The 23,089-nt window shown below is 49.1% G+C and overlaps 1 protein-coding gene across 1 annotated transcript in view; it reads left to right on the top strand.

Annotated features, from left to right (window-relative positions):
• LOC134357419 (dynein axonemal heavy chain 6-like) overlaps positions 1-23,089 on the top strand; it is a 495,424-nt gene that overhangs the window by 374,914 nt on the left and 97,421 nt on the right. The window lies entirely within an intron of this gene.

The raw sequence follows: 23,089 nt of genomic DNA, 5'->3' as shown, positions 1-23,089 counted from the left end.
CTGATGATGGAGAGTGATGGGACAGAGTGAGACTGATGGAGAAACAGTGACGGGACAGAGTGAGACTGATGAGCAGTGAGTGATGGGACAGAGTGAGACTGATGAACAGAGAGTGATGGGACAGAGTGAGACTGATGAACAGAGAGTGACAGGACAGAGTGAGACTGTTGAACAGCGAGTGATGGAACAGAGGGAGACTGATGATGGAGAGTGATGTAACAGAGTGAGACTGATGAACAGAGAGTGACGGGACAGGGGGAAACCGATGAACAGAGTGATGTGACAGAGTGAGACTGATGATAGAGAGTGATGGGACAGAGTGAGTCTGATGAACAGTGAGTGATGGGACAGAGTGAGAATGATGAGCAAAGAGTGCTGGGACAGAGTGAGACTGATGAACAGAGAGTGATGCGACAGAGTGAGACTGATGAACAGAGAGTGATGCGACAGAGTGAGACTGATGAGCAGTGAGTGAGGGGACAGAGTGAGACTGATGATAGAGAGTGATGGGACAGAGTGAGACTAATGATGCAGAGTGACGGGACAGAGTGAGACTGATGAACAGAGAGTGATGGGACAGAGTGAGACTGATGATGCAGAGTGACGGGACAGAGTGAGACCGATGATAGAGAGTGATGTAACAGAGTGAGACTGATGAACAGAGAGTGACTGGACACAGGGAGACTGATGAACAGAGTGACGGGACCGAGTGAGACTGATGAACAGAGAGTGATGGGACAGAGTGAGACTGATGAATACACAGTGACGGGACAGAGTGAGACTGATGATCAGAGAGTGATGGGACAGAGTGAGACTGATGAATAGAGAGTGACAGGACAGAGGCAGACCAATGATACAGAGTGATGGGACAGACGGAGACTGATGATAGAGTGTAACGGGACATAGTGAGACTGATGATAGAGAGTGACGAGACAGAGTGAGACTGATGAACAGAGAGTGACGGGACTGAGGGAAACTGATCTATAGAGAGTGACGGGACAGAGTGAGACTGATGATAGAGAGTGACGGGACAGAGTGAGACTGATGATGGAGAGTGACGGGACAGAGTGAGACTGATGAACAAAGAGTGACGGGACAGAGTGAGACTGATGATAGAGAGTGATGGGACAGAGGGACACTGATGAACAAAGAGTGATGGGACAGAGTGAGACTGATGAGCAGTGAGTGATGGGACAGAGTGAGACTGATGAACAGCGAGTGACGGGACAGAGTGAGACTGATGAACAGAGAGTGATGGGACAGGGGGAGACCGATGAACAGAGTGATGTGACAGAGTGAGACTGATGATAGAGAGTGATGGGACAGAGTGAGACTGATGAACAGAGAGTGATGGGACAGAGGGAAACTGATGATGGAGAGTGATGGGACAGAGTGAGACTGATGGAGAAACAGTGACGGGACAGAGTGAGACTGATGAGCAGTGAGTGATGGGACAGAGTGAGACTGATGAACAGAGAGTGATGGGACAGAGTGAGACTGATGAACAGAGAGTGACAGGACAGAGTGAGACTGTTGAACAGCGAGTGATGGAACAGAGGGAGACTGATGATGGAGAGTGATGTAACAGAGTGAGACTGATGAACAGAGAGTGACGGGACAGGGGGAAACCGATGAACAGAGTGATGTGACAGAGTGAGACTGATGATAGAGAGTGATGGGACAGAGTGAGACTGCTGAGCAGAGTGATGGGACAGAGTGAGAATGATGAGCAAAGAGTGCTGGGACAGAGTGAGACTGATGAACAGAGAGTGATGCGACAGAGTGAGACTGATGAACAGAGAGTGATGCGACAGAGTGAGACTGATGAGCAGTGAGTGAGGGGACAGAGTGAGACTGTTGATAGTGAGTGATGGGACAGAGTGAGACTAATGATGCAGAGTGACGGGACAGAGTGAGACTGGTGAACAGAGAGTGATGGGACAGAGTGAGACTGATGATGCAGAGTGACGGGACAGAGTGAGACCGATGATAGAGAGTGATGTAACGGAGTGAGACTGATGAACAGAGAGTGACTGGACACAGGGAGACTGATGAACAGAGTGACGGGACCGAGTGAGACTGATGAACAGAGAGTGATGTGACAGAGTGAGGCTGATGAACAGAGAGTGATGGGACAGAGGGAAACTGATGATGGAGAGTGATGCGACAGAGTGAGACTGATGAACAGAGAGTGATGCGACAGAGTGAGACTGATGAGCAGTGAGTGAGGGGACAGAGTGAGACTGTTGATAGTGAGTGATGGGACAGAGTGAGACTAATGATGCAGAGTGACGGGACAGAGTGAGACTGATGAACAGAGAGTGATGGGACAGAGTGAGACTGATGATGCAGAGTGACGGGACAGAGTGAGACCGATGATAGAGAGTGATGTAACGGAGTGAGACTGATGAACAGAGAGTGACTGGACACAGGGAGACTGATGAACAGAGTGACGGGACCGAGTGAGACTGATGAACAGAGAGTGATGTGACAGAGTGAGGCTGATGAACAGAGAGTGATGGGACAGAGGGAAACTGATGATGGAGAGTGATGGGACAGAGTGAGACTGATGATGCAGAGTGATGGGACAGAGTGAGACTGATGGACAAACAGTGACAGGACAGAGTGCGACTGATGAGCAGTGAGTGATGGGACAGAGTGAGACTGATGATAGAGACTGAAGGGACAGAGTGAGACTGATGAACAGAGAGTGATGGGACAGAGTGAGACTGATGAACAGAGAGTGACGGGACAGAGTGAGACTGATGAACAGCGAGTGATGGAACAGAGGGAGACTGATGATGGAGAGTTATGTAACAGAGTGAGACTGATGAACAGAGAGTGACGGGACAGGGGGAAACCGATGAACAGAGTGATGTGACAGAGTGAGACTGATGATAGAGAGTGATGGGACAGAGTGAGACTAATGAACAGAGAGTGATGTGACAGAGTGAGGCTGATGAACAGAGAGTGATGTGACAGAGTGAGGCTGATGAGCAGAGAGTGATGGGACAGAGGGAAACTGATGATGGAGAGTGATGGGACAGAGTGAGACTGATGATGCAGAGTGATGGGACAGAGTGAGACTGATGGACAAACAGTGACGGGACAGAGTGAGACTGATGAGCAGTGAGTGATGGGACAGAGTGAGACTGATGAACAGAGAGTGACAGGACAGAGTGAGACTGATGATAGAGAGTGATGGGACAGAGTGAGTCTGATGAACAGTGAGTGATGGGACAGAGTGAGACTGACGAGCAGTGAGTGATGGGATAGAGTGAGACTGATGAACAGTGTGTGACGGGACAGAGTGAGACTGTTGAGCAGAGTGATGGGACAGAGTGAGAATGATGAGCAAAGAGTACTGGGACAGAGTGAGACTGATGAACAGAGAGTGATGCGACAGAGTGAGACTGATGAACAGAGAGTGATGGGACAGAGTGAAACTAATGATGCAGAGTGACGGGACAGAGTGAGACTGATGAACAGAGAGTGATGGGACAGAGTGAGACTGATGATGCAGAGTGACGGGACAGAGTGAGACCGATGATAGAGAGTGATGTAACAGAGTGAGACTGATGAACAGAGAGTGACTGGACACAGGGAGACTGATGAACAGAGACTGATGTGACAGACTGAGACTGATGATAGAGAGTGTTTTGGACAGAGGGAGACTGCTGATGGAGAGTGATGGGTCAGAGTGAGAGTGATGATCAGAGTGACGGGACAGAGTGAGACTGATGAACAGAGAGTGACGGGACAGAGTGAGACTGATGATCGAGGGTGACGGGACAGAGTGAGACTAATTAACAGAGAGTAATGGGACAGAGTGAGACTGATGAACAAACAGTGATGGGACAGAGTGAGACTGATGATAGAGAGTGACGGGACAGAGTGAGACTGATGATAGAGAGTGATGGGACAGATTGAGACTGATGAACAGAGAGTGACGGGACAGAGGGAGACCGATGAACAGAGTGACGGGACAGAGTGAGACTGATGAACAGAGAGTGATGGGACAGAGTGAGACTGATGAACAGAGAGTGACAGGACAGAGTGAGACTGTTGAACAGCGAGTGATGGAACAGAGGGAGACTGATGATGGAGAGTGATGTAACAGAGTGAGACTGATGAACAGAGAGTGACGGGACAGGGGGAAACCGATGAACAGAGTGATGTGACAGAGTGAGACTGATGATAGAGAGTGATGGGACAGAGTGAGACTGCTGAGCAGAGTGATGGGACAGAGTGAGAATGATGAACAGAGAGTGATGGGACAGAGGGAAACTGATGATGGAGAGTGATGCGACAGAGTGAGACTGATGAACAGAGAGTGATGCGACAGAGTGAGACTGATGAGCAGTGAGTGAGGGGACAGAGTGAGACTGTTGATAGTGAGTGATGGGACAGAGTGAGACTAATGATGCAGAGTGACGGGACAGAGTGAGACTGATGAACAGAGAGTGATGGGACAGAGTGAGACTGATGATGCAGAGTGACGGGACAGAGTGAGACCGATGATAGAGAGTGATGTAACAGAGTGAGACTGATGAACAGAGAGTGACTGGACACAGGGAGACTGATGAACAGAGTGACGGGACAGAGTGAGACTGATGAACAGAGAGTGATGTGACAGAGTGAGGCTGATGAACAGAGAGTGATGGGACAGAGGGAAACTGATGATGGAGAGTGATGGGACAGAGTGAGACTGATGATGCAGAGTGATGGGACAGAGTGAGACTGATGGACAAACAGTGACAGGACAGAGTGCGACTGATGAGCAGTGAGTGATGGGACAGAGTGAGACTGATGATAGAGACTGAAGGGACAGAGTGAGACTGATGAACAGAGAGTGATGGGACAGAGTGAGACTGATGAACAGAGAGTGACGGGACAGAGTGAGACTGATGAACAGCGAGTGATGGAACAGAGGGAGACTGATGATGGAGAGTGATGTAACAGAGTGAGACTGATGAACACAGAGTGACGGGACAGGGGGAAACCGATGAACAGAGTGATGTGACAGAGTGAGACTGATGATAGAGAGTGATGGGACAGAGTGAGTCTGATGAACAGAGAGTGATGGGACAGAGTGAGACTGATGAACAGAGAGTGATGTGACAGAGTGAGGCTGATGAACAGAGAGTGATGGGACAGAGGGAAACTGATGATGGAGAGTGATGGGACAGAGTGAGACTGATGATGCAGAGTGATGGGACAGAGTGAGACTGCTGGACAAACAGTGACGGGACAGAGTGAGACTGATGAGCAGTGAGTGATGGGACAGAGTGAGACTGATGAACAGAGAGTGACAGGACAGAGTGAGACTGATGATAGAGAGTGACGGGACAGAGTGAGACTGATGAACAGAGAGTGACGGGACAGAGTGAGACTGATGAACAGAGAGTGACGGGACAGAGGGAGACCGATGAACAGAGTGATGGGACAGAGTGAGACTGATGATAGAGAGTGATGGGACAGAGTGAGACTGATGAACAGAGAGTGATGGGACAGAGGGAAACTGATGATGGAGAGTGATGGGACAGAGTGAGACTGATGAACAAAGAGTGACGGGACAGAGTGAGACTGATGAGCAGTGAGTGACGGGACAGAGTGAGACTGATGAACAGAGAGTGATGGGACAGAGTGAGACTGATGAACAAAGAGTGACGGGACAGAGTGAGACTGATGAACAGAGAGTGACGGGACAGAGTGAGACTGATGATGGAGAGTGATGGGACAGAGTGAGACTGATGAACAGAGAGTGACGGGACAGAGGGAGACCGATGAACAGAGTGACGGGACAGAGTGAGACTGATGATAGAGAGTGATGGGACAGAGTGAGACTGATGAACAGTGAGTGATGGGACAGAGTGAGACTGATGAGCAAAGAGTGATGGGACAGAGTGAGACTGATGAACAGAGAGTGATGGGACAGAGTGAGACTGATGAACAGAGAGTGATGGGACAGAGTGAGACTGATGAGCAGTGAGTGATGGGACAGAGTGAGACTGATGATAGAGAGTGATGGGACAGAGTGAGACTGATGAACAGAGAGTGACGGGACAGAGTGAGACTGATGAACAGAGAGTGATGGGACAGAGTGAGACTGATGATGCAGAGTGACGGGACAGAGTGAGACTGATGATAGAGAGTGATGTAACAGAGTGAGACTGATGAACAGAGAGTGACTGGACAGAGGGAGACCGATGAACAGAGTGACGGGACAGAGTGAGACTGATGAACAGAGAGTGATGTGACAGAGTGAGGCTGATGAACAGAGAGTGATGGGACAGAGGGAAACTGATGATGGAGAGTGATGGGACAGAGTGAGACTGATGATGCAGAGTGATGGGACAGAGTGAGACTGATGGACAAACAGTGACAGGACAGAGTGCGACTGATGAGCAGTGAGTGATGGGACAGAGTGAGACTGATGATAGAGACTGAAGGGACAGAGTGAGACTGATGAACAGAGAGTGATGGGACAGAGTGAGACTGATGAACAGAGAGTGACGGGACAGAGTGAGACTGATGAACAGCGAGTGATGGAACAGAGGGAGACTGATGATGGAGAGTGATGTAACAGAGTGAGACTGATGAACACAGAGTGACGGGACAGGGGGAAACCGATGAACAGAGTGATGTGACAGAGTGAGACTGATGATAGAGAGTGATGGGACAGAGTGAGACTAATGAACAGAGAGTGATGTGACAGAGTGAGGCTGATGAACAGAGAGTGATGTGACAGAGTGAGGCTGATGAGCAGAGAGTGATGGGACAGAGGGAAACTGATGATGGAGAGTGATGGGACAGAGTGAGACTGATGATGCAGAGTGATGGGACAGAGTGAGACTGATGGACAAACAGTGACGGGACAGAGTGAGACTGATGAGCAGTGAGTGATGGGACAGAGTGAGACTGATGAACAGAGAGTGACAGGACAGAGTGAGACTGATGATAGAGAGTGACAGGACAGAGTGAGACTGATGAACAGCGAGTGATGGGACAGAGTGAGACTGATGAACAGAGAGTGATGGGACAGAGTGAGACTGATGAACAGAGAGTGACAGGACAGAGTGAGACTGATGAACAGCGAGTGACGGGACAGAGTGAGACATGATGGAGAGTGATGGGACATAGTGAGATTGATGAACAAAGAGTGACGGGCAGAGTGAGACTGATGAACAGAGAGTGATGTGACAGAGTGAGACTGATGAACAGAGAGTGATGGGACAGAGTGAGACTGATGAACAGAGAGTGATGGGACAGAGTGAGACTAATGATGCAGAGTGACGGGACAGAGTGAGACTGATGAACAGAGAGTGATGGGACAGAGTGAGACTGATGATGCAGAGTGACGGGACAGAGTGAGACTGATGATAGAGAGTGATGTAACAGAGTGAGACTGATGAACAGAGAGTGACTGGACACAGGGAGACTGATGAACAGAGAGTGATTTGACAGAGTGAGACTGATGATAGAGAGTGTTTTGGACAGAGGGAGACTGCTGATGGAGAGTGATGGGTCAGAGTGAGACTTACGATCAGAGTGACGGGACAGAGTGAGACTGATGAACAGAGAGTGACGGGACAGAGTGAGACTGATGAACAGTGAGTGATGGGACAGAGTGAGACTGATGAACAGTGAGTGATGGGACAGAGTGAGACTGATGAACAGAGAGTGATGGGACAGAGTGAGACTGATGATAGAGAGTGATGGGACAGAGTGAGACTGATGATAGAGAGTGATGGGACAGATTGAGACTGATGAACAGAGAGTGACGGGACAGAGGGAGACCGATGAACAGAGTGACGGGACAGAGTGAGAGTGATGATAGAGAGTGATGGGACAGAGTGAGACTGATGAACAGAGAGTGACAGGACAGAGTGAGACTGTTGAACAGCGAGTGATGGAACAGAGGGAGACTGATGATGGAGAGTGATGGGACAGAGTGAGACTGATGAACAGAGAGTGACGGGACAGGGGGAGACCGATGAACAGAGTGATGTGACAGAGTGAGACTGATGATAGAGAGTGATGGGACAGAGTGAGACTGCTGAGCAGAGTGATGGGACAGAGTGAGAATGATGAGCAAAGAGTGCTGGGACAGAGTGAGACTGATGAACAGAGAGTGATGCGACAGAGTGAGACTGATGAACAGAGAGTGATGCGACAGAGTGAGACTGATGAGCAGTGAGTGAGGGGACAGAGTGAGACTGATGATGGAGAGTGATGGGACAGAGTGAGACTAATGATGCAGAGTGACGGGACAGAGTGAGACTGATGAACAGAGAGTGATGGGACAGAGTGAGACTGATGATGCAGAGTGACGGGACAGAGTGAGACCGATGATAGAGAGTGATGTAACGGAGTGAGACTGATGAACAGAGAGTGACTGGACACAGGGAGACTGATGAACAAAGAGTGACGGGACAGAGTGAGACTGATGAACAGAGAGTGATGTGACAGAGTGAGGCTGATGAACAGAGAGTGATGGGACAGAGGGAAACTGATGATAGAGAGTGATGGGACAGAGTGAGACTGATGAACAGAGAGTGATGGGACAGAGTGAGACTGATGATGCAGTGAGTGAGGGGACAGAGTGAGACTGATGATAGAGAGTGATGGGACAGAGTGAGACTAATGATGCAGAGTGACGGGACAGAGTGAGACTGATGAACAGAGAGTGATGGGACAGAGTGAGACTGATGATAGAGAGTGACGGGACAGAGTGAGACTGATGATAGAGAGTGATGGGACAGAGTGAGACTGATGAACAAAGAGTGACGGGACAGAGTGAGACTGATGAACAGAGTGACGGGACAGAGTGAGACAGATGAACAAAGAGTGACAGGACAGAGTGAGACTGATGAACAAAGAGTGACGGGACAGAGTGAGACTGATGAACAAAGAGTGACGGGACAGAGTGAGACTGAGGGACAGAGAGTGATGTGACAGAGTGAGACTGATGATAGAGAGTGACGGGACAGAGTGAGACTGATGATAGAGAGTGATGGGACAGAGTGAGACTGATGATAGAGAGTGACGGGACAGAGTGAGACTGATGAACAGAGAGTGATGGGACAGAGTGAGACTGATGAACAAAGAGTGATGGGACAGAGTGAGACTGATGAACAGTGAGTGACGGGACAGAGTGAGACTGATGAGCAGAGAGTGACGGGACAGAGTGAGACTGATGATAGAGAGTGATGGGACAGATTGAGACTGATGAACAAAGAGTGACGGGCAGAGTGCGACTGATGAACAGAGAGTGATGTGACAGGGTGAGACTGATGATAGAGAGTGACGGGACAAGCTGATGATAGAGAGTGTGGGACAGAGGGAGTCTGATGATGGAGAGTGACGGGACAGAGAGAGTCTGATGATGGAGTGTGACAGGACAGAGGGATACTGATGAACAGAGAGTGATGGGACAGAGTGAGACTAATGAACAAAGAGTGATGGGACAGAGTGAGACTGATGAACAAAGAGTGACGGGACAGAGTGAGACTGATGATAGAGAGTGATGGGACAGAGTGAGACTGATGAACAAAGAGTGACGGGACAGAGTGAGACTGATGAACAGGGTTTGACGGGGCAGAGTGAGACTGATGAATAGAGAGTGATGGGTCAGGGTGTGACTGATGAACTGAGAATGACGGGACATAGTGAGACTGATGATAGAGAGTGATGGGACAGAGGGACACTAATGAAGAAAGAGTGACGGGACATAGTGAGACTGATGATAGAGAGTGACGGGACAGAGTGAGACTGATGAACAGAGAGTGACAGGACAGAGTGAGACAGATGAACAAAGAGTGACAGGACAGAGTGAGACTGATGAACAAAGAGTGACGGGACAGAGTGAGACATGATGAACAAAGAGTGACAGGACAGAGTGAGATTGATGAACAAAGAGTGACGGGACAGACTGAAAATGATGAACAGAGTGACGGGACAGAGTGAGACTGATGAACAAAGAGTGATTGGACAGAGTGAAACTGATGATAGAGAGTGACGGGACAGAGTGAGACTGATGATAGAGAGTGATGGGACAGAGTGAGACTGATGATAGAGAGTGACAGAACAGAGGTACACTGATGAACAGAGAGTGATGGGACAGAGTGAGACTGATGAACAAAGACTGATGGATCAGAGTGAGACTGATGAGCAGTGAGTGACGGGACAGAGTGAGACTGATGAGCCGTGAGTGACGGGACAGATTAGGACTGATGATAGAGAGTGATGTAACAGAGTGAGACTGATGAATAGACAGTGACGGGACAGAGGGAGACTGATGACCAGAGAGTGATGTGACAGGGTGAAACTGATGATAGAGAGTGACAGGACAGAGTGAGCCTGATGATAGAAAGTGATGGGGCAGAGGGAGTCTGATGATGGAGTGTGACGGGACAGAGGGACACTGATGAACAGAGAGTGATGGGACAGAGTGAAAATGATGAACAAAGAGTGACTGGACAGAGTGAGACTGATGAACAAAGAGTGATGGGACAGAGTGAGACTGATGATAGAGAGTGACGGGACAGAGTGAGACTGATGATAGAGAGTGATGGGACAGAGTGAGACTGATGAACAAAGAGTGATGGGACAGAGTGAGACTAATGATAGAGAGTGACGGGACAGAGTGAGACTGATGATAGAGAAGGAAGGGACAGAGTGACACTGATGAACTGAGAATGACGGGACATAGTGAGACTGATGATAGAGAGTGATGGGACAGAGGGACACTAATGAAGAAAGAGTGACAGGACAGAGTGAGACTGATGATAGAGAATGACGGGACGGAGTGAGACTGATGATAGAGAGTAACGGGACAGAGTGAGACTGATGAACAGAGAGTGATGGGACAGAGTGAGATTGATGAACAAAGAGTGACGGGACAGACTGAAAATGATGAACAAAGAGTGACAGGACAGAGTGAGATTGATGAACAAAGAGTGACGGGACAGACTGAAAATGATGAACAGAGTGACGGGACAGAGTGAGACTGATGAACAAAGAGTGATTGGACAGAGTGAAACTGATGATAGAGAGTGACGGGACAGAGTGAGACTGATGATAGAGAGTGATGGGACAGAGTGAGACTGATGATAGAGAGTGACAGAACAGAGGTACACTGATGAACAGAGAGTGATGGGACAGAGTGAGACTGATGAACAAAGACTGATGGATCAGAGTGAGACTGATGAGCAGTGAGTGACGGGACAGAGTGAGACTGACGAGCCGTGAGTGACGGGACAGATTAGGACTGATGATAGAGAGTGATGTAACAGAGTGAGACTGATGACCAGACAGTGACGGGACAGAGTGAAACTGATGAGCAGTGAGTGACGGGACAGGGTGAGACTGATGATAGAGAGTGATGGGACAGAGTGAGACTGATGATAGAGAGTGATGGGACAGAGTGGGACTGATGAACAAAGAGTGATGGGACAGAGTGAGACTGATGTTAGCGAATGACGGGACAGAGTGAGACTGGTGAGTAGAGAGTGACGGGACAGAGTGAGACATGATAGAGAGTGATGGGACAGGGTGACACTGATGATAAAGAGTGATGGGACAGAGTGAGACTGATGAACAAAGAGTGACGGGACAGAGTGAGACTGATGAACAGGGTTTGACGGGACAGAGTGATACTGATGAGCAGTGAGTGACAGGGCAGAGTGAGACTGATGATAGAGAGTGACAGGACAGAGTGAGACTGATGATAGAGAGTGATGGGACAGAGGCACACTGATGAACACAGAGTGATGGGACAGAGACAGGCTGATGAACAGAGAGTCACGGGATAGAGTGAGACTGATGATAGAGAGTGACGGGACAGAGTGAGACTGATGAACAGACAGTAACCGTACAGAGTGAGACAGATGAGCAGTGAGTGACTTGACAATGTGAGACTGCTCATAGAGAGTGACGGGGCAGAGTGAAACTGATGAACAGAGAGTGATGGGACAGAGTGAGATTGATGAACAAAGAGTGACGGGACAGACTGAAAATGATGAACAAAGAGTGACAGGACAGAGTGAGACTGATGGACAAAGAGTGATTGGACAGAGTGAGACTGATGATAGAGAGTGACGGGACAGAGTGAGACTGATGATAGAGAGTGATGGGACAGAGTGAGACTGATGATAGAGAGTGACAGAACAGAGGGACACTGATGAACAGAGAGTGATGGGACAGAGTGAGACTGATGATAGAGAGTGATGGGACAGAGTGAGACTGATGAACAAAGAGTGATGGGACAGAGTGAGACTGATGATAGAGAGTGACGGAACAGAGTGAGACTGATGATAGAGAGTGATGGGACAGAGTGAGACTGATGATCGAGAGTGACAGAACAGAGGGACACTGATGAACAGTGAGTGATGGGACAGAGTGAGACTGATGAACAAAGAGTGATGGGACAGAGTGAGACTAATGATAGAGAGTGACGGGACAGAGTGAGACTGATGATAGAGAGTGATGGGACAGAGTGAGACTGATGATAGAGAGTGACAGAACAGAGGGACACTGATGAACAGTGAGTGATGGGACAGAGTGAGACTGATGAACAAAGAGTGACGGGACAGAGTGAGACTGATGAGCAGTAAGTGACGGGGCAGAGTGAGACTGATGATGGAGAGTGATGAGACAGAGTGAGACTGATGAGCAGAGAGTGATAGGACAGAGTGAGACTGATGATAGAGAGTAACGGGACAGGGTGAGACTGATGAACAGAGAGTGATGGGACAGAGTGAGATTGATGAACAAAGAGTGATGGGACAGAGTGAGACTAATGATAGAGAGTGACGGGACAGAGTGAGACTGATGATAGAGAGTGACAGAACAGAGGGACACTGATGAACAGAGTGTGATGGGACAGAGTGAGACTGATGAACAGAGTGTGTCGGGTTAGAGTGAGACTGATGAGCAGTGAATGACGGGACAGAGTGAGACTGATGAACAGACAGTGACGGGACAGAGTGAGACTGATGAGCAGTGAGTGACGGGACAGAGTGAGACTGATGATAGAGAGTGATGTGACAGGGTGAGACTGATGATAGAGAGTGACGGGACAAGCTGATGATAGAGAGTGTGGGACAGAGGGAGTCTGATGATGGAGAGTGACGGGACAGAGAGAGTCTGATGATGGAGTGTGACGGGACAGAGGGACACTGTTGAACAGAGAGTAATGGGACAGAGTGAGACTGATGAACAAAGAGTGACGGGACAGAGTGAGACTGATGAGCAGTGAGTGACGGGACAGGGTGAGACTGATGATAGAGAGTGATGGGACAGAGTGAGACTGATGATAGAGAGTGATGGGACAGAGTGGGACTGATGAACAAAGAGTGATGGGACAGAGTGAGACTGATGTTAGCGAATGACGGGACAGAGTGAGACTGGTGAGTAGAGAGTGACGGGACAGAGTGAGACATGATAGAGAGTGATGGGACAGGGTGACACTGATGATAAAGAGTGATGGGACAGAGTGAGACTGATGAACAAAGAGTGACGGGACAGAGTGAGACTGATGAACAGGGTTTGACGGGACAGAGTGAGACTGAAGAGCAGTGAGTGACAGGGCAGAGTGAGACTGTTGATAGAGAGTGACAGGACAGAGTGACACTGATGATAGAGAGTGATGGGACAGAGGCACACTGATGAACACAGAGTGATGGGACAGAGACAGGCTGATGAACAGAGAGTCACGGGATAGAGTGAGACTGATGATAGAGAGTGACGGGACAGAGTGAGACTGAGTAGAGAGTGACGGAACAGAGTGAGACTGATGAGCAGTGAGTGACTTGACAAAGTTCGACTGCTGATAGAGAGTGATGGGGCAGAGTGAGACTGATGAACAGAGAGTGATGGGACAGAGTGAGATTGATGAACAAAGAGTGACGGGACAGACTGAAAATGATGAACAAAGAGTGACAGGACAGAGTGAGACTGATGGACAAAGAGTGATTGGACAGAGTGAGACTGATGATAGAGAGTGACGGGACAGAGTGAGACTGATGATAGAGAGTGATGGGACAGAGTGAGACTGATGATAGAGAGTGACAGAACAGAGGGACACTGATGAACAGAGAGTGATGGGACAGATTGAGACTGATGATAGAGAGTGATGGGACAGAGTGGGACTGATGAACAAGGAGTGATGGGACAGAGTGAGACTGATGTTAGCGAATGACGGGACAGAGTGAGACTGGTGAGTAGAGAGTGACGGGACAGAGTGAGACTGATGAACAGAGAGTGATGGGACAGAGTGAGACTGATGATAGAGAGTGATGGGACAGAGTGAGACTGATGAACAAAGAGTGACGGGACAGAGTGAGACTGATGAACAGGGTTTGACGGGACAGAGTGAGACTGATGAATAGAGAGTGATGGGTCATGGTGTGACTGATGAACAAAGAGTGACGGGACAGAGTGAGACTGATGATAGAGAGGGACGGGACAGAGTGAGACTGATGAACAGAGGGTGATGGGACAGAGTGACACTGATGATAGAGAATGACGGGACAGAGTGAGACTGGTGAGTAGAGGGTGACGGGACAGAGTGAGACTGATGATAGAGAGTGATGGGACAGAGTGAGACTGATGAACAAAGAGTGACGGGACAGAGTGAGACTGATGAACAGGGTTTGACGGGGCAGAGTGAGACTGATGAATAGAGAGTGATGGGTCATGGTGTGACTGATGAACAAAGAGTGACGGGACAGAGTGAGACTGATGATAGAGAGGGACGGGACAGAGTGACACTGATGAACTGAGAATGACGGGACATAGTGAGACTGATGATAGAGAGTGATGGGACAGAGGGACACTAATGAAGAAAGAGTGACGGGACATAGTGAGACTGATGAACAGAGAGTGACAGGACAGAGTGAGACTGATGAGCAGTGAGTGACAGGGCAGAGTGAGACTGATGATAGAGAGTGACAGGACAGAGTGAGACTGATGATAGAGAGTGATGGGACAGAGGCACACTGATGAACACAGAGTGATGGGACAGAGACAGGCTGATGAACAGAGAGTCACGGGATAGAGTGAGACTGATGATAGAGAGTGACGGGACAGAGTGAGACTGAGTAGAGAGTGACTGGACAGAGTGAGACTGATGATAGAGAGTGACGGAACAGAGTGAGACTGATGAGCAGTGAGTGACTTGAAAAAGTTCGACTGCTGATAGAGAGTGATGGGGCAGAGTGAGACTGATGAACAGAAAGTGATGGGACAGAGTGAGATTGATGAACAAAGAGTGACGGGACAGACTGAGAATGATGAACAAAGAGTGACAGGACAGAGTGAGACTGATGAACAAAGAGTGATTGGACAGAGTGAGACTGATGATAGAGAGTGATGGGACAGAGTGAGACTGATGATAGAGAGTGACAGAACAGAGGGACACTGATGAACAGAGAGTGACGGGACAGAGTGAGACTGATGATGGAGAGTGATGGGAGTGAGTGAGACTGATGAACGAAGAGTGACGGGACAGAGTGAGACTGATGAACAAAGAGTGACGGGACAGAGTGAGACTGATGAGCAGTGAGTGACGGGACAGAGTGAGATTGATGATGGAGAGTGATGGGAGTGAGTGAGACTGATGAACGAAGAGTGATGGGAGTGAGTGAGACTGATGAACAGTGAGTGACGGGACAGAGTGAGACTGATGAACAGTGAGTGACGGGACAGTGTGAGACTGATGATGGAGAGTGACGGGACAGAGTGAGACTGATGAACAGAGATTGATGAGACAGAGTGAGACTGATGAGTAGAGAGTGATAGGACAGAGGGACCCTGATGAACAGAGAGTGACGGGACAGAGTGAGACTGATGAACAGAGAGTGACGGGACAGATTGAGACCCATGATAGAGAGTGAATGGACAGAGTGTGACTGATGAACAGAGAATGACAGGACAGAGTGAGACTGATGATGGAGACTGATGGGACTGAGTGAGACTGATGAACGAAGAGTGACGGGACAGAGTGAGACTGATGAACAAAGAGTAACGGGACAGAGTGAGACTGATGAACCAAGAGTGACGGGACAGAGTGAGACTGATGATAGAGAGTGACAGAACAGAGGGACACTGATGAACAGAGAGTGATGGGACAGATTGAGACTGATGATAGAGAGTGATGGGACAGAGTGGGACTGATGAACAAGGAGTGATGGGACAGAGTGAGACTGATGTTAGCGAATGACGGGACAGAGTGAGACTGGTGAGTAGAGAGTGACGGGACAGAGTGAGACATGATAGAGAGTGATGGGACAGGGTGAGACTGATGATAAAGAGTGATGGGACAGAGTGAGACTGATGAACAAAGAGTGACGGGACAGAGTGAGACTGATGAACAGGGTTTGACGGGACAGAGTGAGACTGATGAATAGAGAGTGATGGGACAGGGTGTAACTGATGAACAGAGAGTGACAGGACAGAGTGAGACTGATGATAGAGAGGGACGGGAGAGAGTGAGACTGATGAACAGAGAGTGATGGGACAGAGTGACACTGATGTTAGAGAATAACGGGACAGAGTGAGACTGATGAGTGGAGGGTGACGGGACAGAGTGAGACTGATGATAGAGAGTGATGGGACAGAGTGAGACTGATGAACAAAGAGTGACGGGACAGAGTGAGACTGATGAACAGTGTTTGACGGGGCAGAGTGAGACTGATGAATAGAGAGTGATGGGTCAGGGTGTGACTGATGAACAAAGAGTGACGGGACAGAGTGAGACTGATGATAGAGAAGGACGGGACAGAGTGACACTGATAAACTGAGAATGACGGGACATAGTGAGACTGATGATAGAGAGTGATGGGACAGAGGGACACTAATGAAGAAAGAGTGTCGGGACATAGTGAGACTGATGAACAGAGAGTGACAGGACAGAGTGAGACTGATGAGCAGTGAGTGACAGGGCAGAGTGAGACTGATGATAGAGAGTGACAGGACAGAGTGAGACTGATGATAGAGAGTGATGGGACAGAGGCACACTGATGAACACAGAGTGATGGGACAGAGACAGGCTGATGAACAGAGAGTCACGGGATAGAGTGAGACTGATGGTAGAGAGTGACGGGACAGAGTGAGACTGAGTAGAGAGTGACTGGACAGAGTGAGACTGATGATAGAGAGTGACGGAACAGAGTGAGACTGATGAGCAGTGAGTGACTTGAAAAAGTTCGACTGCTGATAGAGAGTGATGGGGCAGAGTGAGACTGATGAACAGAGAGTGATGGGACAGAGTGAGATTGATGAACAAAGAGTGACGGGACAGACTGAGAATGATGAACAAAGAGTGACAGGACAGAGTGAGACTGATGAACAAAGAGTGATTGGACAGAGTGAGACTGATGATAGAGAATGATGGGACAGAGTGAGACTGATGATAGAGAGTGACAGAACAGAGGGACACTGATGAACAGAGAGTGACGGGACAGAGTGAGACTGATGATGGAGAGTGATGGGAGTGAGTGAGACTGATGAACGAAGAGTGACGGGACAGAGTCAGACTGATCAACAAAGAGTGATGGGACAGAGTGAGACTGATGAGCAGTGAGTGACGGGACAGAGTGAGACTGATGATGGAGAGTGATGGGAGTGAGTGAGACTGATGAACGAAGAGTGATGGGAGTGAGTGAGACTGATGAACAGTGAGTGACGGGACAGAGTGAGACTGATGAACAGTGAGTGACGGGACAGTGTGAGACTGATGATGGAGAGTGACGGGACAGAGTGAGACTGATGAACAGAGATTGATGAGACAGAGTGAGACTGATGAGTAGAGAGTGATAGGACAGAGGGACCCTGATGAACAGAGAGTGACGGGACAGAGTGAGACTGATGAACAGAGAGTGACGGGACAGATTGAGACCCATGATAGAGAGTGAATGGACAGAGTGTGACTGATGAACAGAGAATGACAGGACAGAGTGAGACTGATGATGGAGACTGATGGGACTGAGTGAGACTGATGAACGAAGAGTGACGGGACAGAGTGAGACTGATGAACAAAGAGTAACGGGACAGAGTGAGACTGATGAACAAAGAGTGACGGGACAGAGTGAGACTGATGATAGAGAGTGACGGGACAGAGTGAGACTGATGAACAGTGAGTGATGGGACAGAGTGAGACTGATGATAGAGAGTGACGGGACAGAGTGAGACTGATGAACAAAGAGTGACGGGACAGAGTGAGACTGATGATAGAGAGTGATGGGACAGAGTGAGACTGATGAACAAAGAGTGACAGGACAGAGTGAGACTGATCAACAAAGAGTAACGGGACAGCGTGAGACTGATGAACCAAGAGTGACGGGACAGAGTGAGACTGATGATAGAGAGTGACGGGACAGAGGGACCCTGATGAACAGAGAGTGATGGGACAGAGTGAGACTGATAAACAGAGAGTGACGGGACAGAGTGAGACTGATGATGGAGACTGATGGGACTGAGTGAGAATGATGAACGAAGAGTGACGGGACAGAGTGAGACTGATGAACAAAGAGTAAAGGGACAGAGTGAGATTGATGAACCAAAAGTGACGGGACAGAGTGAGACTGATGATAGAGAGTGACGGGACAGAGGGACCCTGATGAACAGAGAGTGATGGGATAGAGTGAGACTGATAAACAGAGAGTGACGGGACAGAGTGAGACTGATGAACAGTGAGTAATGGGACAGAGTGAGACTAATGATAGAGAGTGACGGGACAGAGTGGGACTGATGAACAAAGAGTGATGGGACAGAGGCAGACTGATGAACAGCGAGTGACAGGACAGAGTGAGACTGATGATAGAGAGTGATGGGACAGAGTGAGACTGATAAACAGAGAGTGACGGGACAGAGGGACACTGATGAACAGAGAGTCACGGGACAGAGTGAGACTGATGAACAGAGAGTGAAGTGACAGGGTGAGACTGATGATAGAGAATGACGGGACAGAGTGAGTCTGATGATAAAGAGTGATGGGGCAGAGGGAGTCTGATGATGGAGCGTGACGGGACAGAGGGAGTCTGATGATCGAGTGTGACGGGACAGAGGGACACTGTTGAACAGAGAGTAATGGGACAGAGTGAGACTGATGAACAAAGAGTGACGGGACAGAGTGAGACTGATGAGCAGTGAGTGACGGGACAGAGTGAGATTGATGATAGAGAGTGATGGGACAGAGTGAGACTGATGAACAAAGAGTGATGGGACAGAGTGAGACTGATGTTAGCGAATGACGGGACAGAGTGAGACTGGTGAGTAGAGAGTGACGGGACAGAGTGAGACATGATAGAGAGTGATGGGACAGGCTGAGACTGATGATGAAGAGTGATGGGACAGAGTGAGACTGATGAACAAAGAGTGACGGGACAGAGTGAGACTGATGAACAGGGTTTGACGGGACAGAGTGAGACTGATGAATAGAGAGTGATGGGACAGGGTGTAACTGATGAACAGAGAGTGACAGGACAGAGTGAGACTGATGATAGAGAGGGACGGGAGAGAGTGAGACTGATGAACAGAGAGTGATGGGACAGAGTGACGCTGATGTTAGAGAATGACGGGACAGAGTGAGACTGATGAGTGGAGGGTGACGGGACAGAGTGAGACTGATGATAGAGAGTGATGGGACAGAGGGACACTAATGAAGAAAGAGTGTCGGGACATAGTGAGACTGATGAACAGAGAGTGACAGGACAGAGTGAGACTGATGAGCAGTGTGTGACAGGGCAGAGTGAGACTGATGATAGAGAGTGACGGGACAGAGTGAGACTGATGATAGAGAGTGATGGGACAGAGGCACACTGATGAACACAGAGTGATGGGACAGAGACAGGCTGATGAACAGAGAGTCACGGGATAGAGTGAGACTGATGATAGAGAGTGACGGGACAGAGTGAGACTGAGTAGAGAGTGACTGGACAGAGTGAGACTGATGATAGAGAGTGACGGAACAGAGTGAGACTGATGAGCAGTGAGTGACTTGACAAAGTTCGACTGCTGGTAGAGAGTGATGGGGCAGAGTGAGACTGATGAACAGAGAGTGATTGGACAGAGTGAGACTGATGATAGAGAGTGACGGGACAGAGTGAGACTGATGATAGAGAGTGATGGGACAGAGTGAGACTGATGAACAGAGAGTGACGGGACAGAGTGAGACTGATGATAGAGAGTGATGGGACAGAGTGAGACTGATGAACAAAGAGTGACGGGACAGAGTGAGACTGATCAACAAAGAGTGACGGGACAGAGTGAGTCTGATGAGCAGTGAGTGATAGGACAGAGTGAGACTGATGATAGAGAGTGACAGGACAGAGTGGGACTGATGAACAAAGAGTGATGGGACAGAGTGAGACTGATGAGTAGAGAGTGATGGGACAGAGGCAGACTGATGAACAGAGAATGATGGGACAGAGGCAGACTGATGAACAGCGAGTGACGGGACAGAGTGAGACTGATGATAGAGAGTGACGGGACAGAGTGAGACTGCTGATGGAGAGTGACGGGGCAGAGTGAGACTGATGAACAGAGATTGATGAGACAGAGTGAGACTGATGAGTAGAGAGTGATAGGACAGAGTGAGACTGATGAACAGAGAGTGACGGGACAGAGTGAGACTGATGATAGAGAGTGACGGGACAGAGTGAGACTGATGATAGAGAGTGATGGGACAGAGTGAGACTGATGAACAGAGAGTGACGGGACAGAGTGAAACTGATGAACAGAGAGTGACGGGACAGATTGAGACCCATGATAGAGAGTGAATGGACAGAGTGTGACTGATGAACAGAGAATGACAGGACAGAGTGAGACTGATGATGGAGACTGATGGGACTGAGTGAGACTGATGAACGAAGAGTGACGGGACAGAGTGAGACTGATGAACAAAGAGTAACGGGACAGAGTGAGACTGATGAACCAAGAGTGACGGGACAGAGTGAGACTGATGATAGAGAGTGACGGGACAGAGGGACCCTGATGAACAGAGAGTGATGGGACAGAGTGAGACTGATAAACAGAGAGTGACGGGACAGAGTGAGACTGATGAACAGTGAGTGATGTGACAGAGTGAGACTGATGATAGAGAGTGACGGGACAGAGTGAGACTGATGATAGAGAGTGACGGGACAGAGGGACCCTGATGAACAGAGAGTGATGGGACAGAGTGAGACTGATAAACAGAGAGTGACGGGACAGAGTGAGACTGATGAACAGTGAGTGATGGGACAGAGTGAGACTGATGATAGAGAGTGACGGGACAGAGTGGGACTGATGAACAGAAAGTGATGGGACAGAGGCAGGCTGATGAACAGAGAGTGGTGGGACAGAGGCAGACTGATGAACAGCGAGTGACGGGACAGAGTGAGACTGATGAACAAAGAGTGACGTGACAGAGTGAGACTGATGATAGAGAGTGATGGGACAGAGTGAGACTGATGAACAAAGAGTTACAGGACAGAGTGAGACTGATCAACAAAGAGTAACGGGACAGAGTGAGACTGATGAACCAAGAGTGACGGGACAGAGTGAGACTGATGATAGAGAGTGACGGGACAGAGGGACCCTGATGAACAGAGAGTGATGGGACAGAGTGAGACTGATAAACAGAGAGTGACGGGACAGAGTGAGACTGATGAACAGTGAGTGATGTGACAGAGTGAGACTGATGATAGAGAGTGACGGGACAGAGTGAGACTGATGATAGAGAGTGACGGGACAGAGGGACCCTGATGAACAGAGAGTGATGGGACAGAGTGAGACTGATAAACAGAGAGTGACGGGACAGAGTGAGACTGATGAACAGTGAGTGATGGGACAGAGTGAGACTGATGATAGAGAGTGACGGGACAGAGGGACCCTGATGAACAGAGAGTGATGGGACAGAGTGAGACTGATAAACAGAGAGTGACGGGACAGAGTGAGACTGATGAACAGTGAGTGATGGGACAGAGTGAGACTGATGATAGAGAGTGACGGGACAGAGTGGGACTGATGAACAGAAAGTGATGGGACAGAGGCAGGCTGATGAACAGAGAGTGATGGGACAGAGGCAGACTGATGAACAGCGAGTGACGGGACAGAGTGAGACTGATGAACAAAGAGTGACGTGACAGAGTGAGACTGATGATAGAGAGTGATGGGACAGAGTGAGACTGATGAACAAAGAGTGACAGGACAGAGTGAGACTGATCAACAAAGAGTAACGGGACAGAGTGAGACTGATGAACCAAGAGTGACGGGACAGAGTGAGACTGATGATAGAGAGTGACGGGACAGAGGGACCCTGATGAACAGAGAGTGATGGGACAGAGTGAGACTGATGATAGAGAGTGACAGGACAGAGTGGGACTGATGAACAAAGAGTGATGGGACAGATTGAGACTGATAAGCAGTGAGTGACGGGACAGAGTGAGACTGATGAACAAAGAGTAACGGGCAGAGTGAGACTGATGAACCAAGAGTGACGGGACAGAGTGAGACTGATGAGCAGTGAGTGACGGGACAGAGTGAGACTGATGAGCAGCGAGTGATGGGACAGAGTGAGACTGATGATAGAGAGTGACGGGACAGAGGGACCCTGATGAACAGAGAGTGACGGGACAGAGTGAGACTGATAAACAGAGAGTGACGGGACAGATTGAGACCCATGATGGAGAGTGGATGGACAGAGTGAGACTGATGAACAGAGTATGATGGGACAGAGTGAGATGATGATGGAGAGTGATGGGACTGAGTGAGACTGATGAACGAAGAGTGACAGGACAGAGTGAGACTGATGAACAAAGAGTGACGGGACAGAGTGAGACTGATGAACAGTGAGTGATGGGACAGAGTGAGACTGATGATAGAGAGTGACGGGACAGAGGGACCCTGATGAACAGAGAGTGACAGGACAGTGTGAGACTGATGTACAGAGAGTGACGGGACAGTTTGAGACCCATGATAGTGAGTGATGGGACAGAGTGAGACTGATGAGCAGAGAGTGACCGGACAGAAAGAGGCTAATAAACAGAGAGTGACAGGACAGAGTGAGACTGATGAACGCAGAGTGATGGGAAAGAGTGAGACT

Source organism: Mobula hypostoma, chromosome 2, assembly GCF_963921235.1.
Source record: "Mobula hypostoma chromosome 2, sMobHyp1.1, whole genome shotgun sequence".
Taxonomy (NCBI): domain Eukaryota; kingdom Metazoa; phylum Chordata; class Chondrichthyes; order Myliobatiformes; family Myliobatidae; genus Mobula; species Mobula hypostoma.
This window is presented reverse-complemented; position numbering and strand designations above follow the sequence as displayed.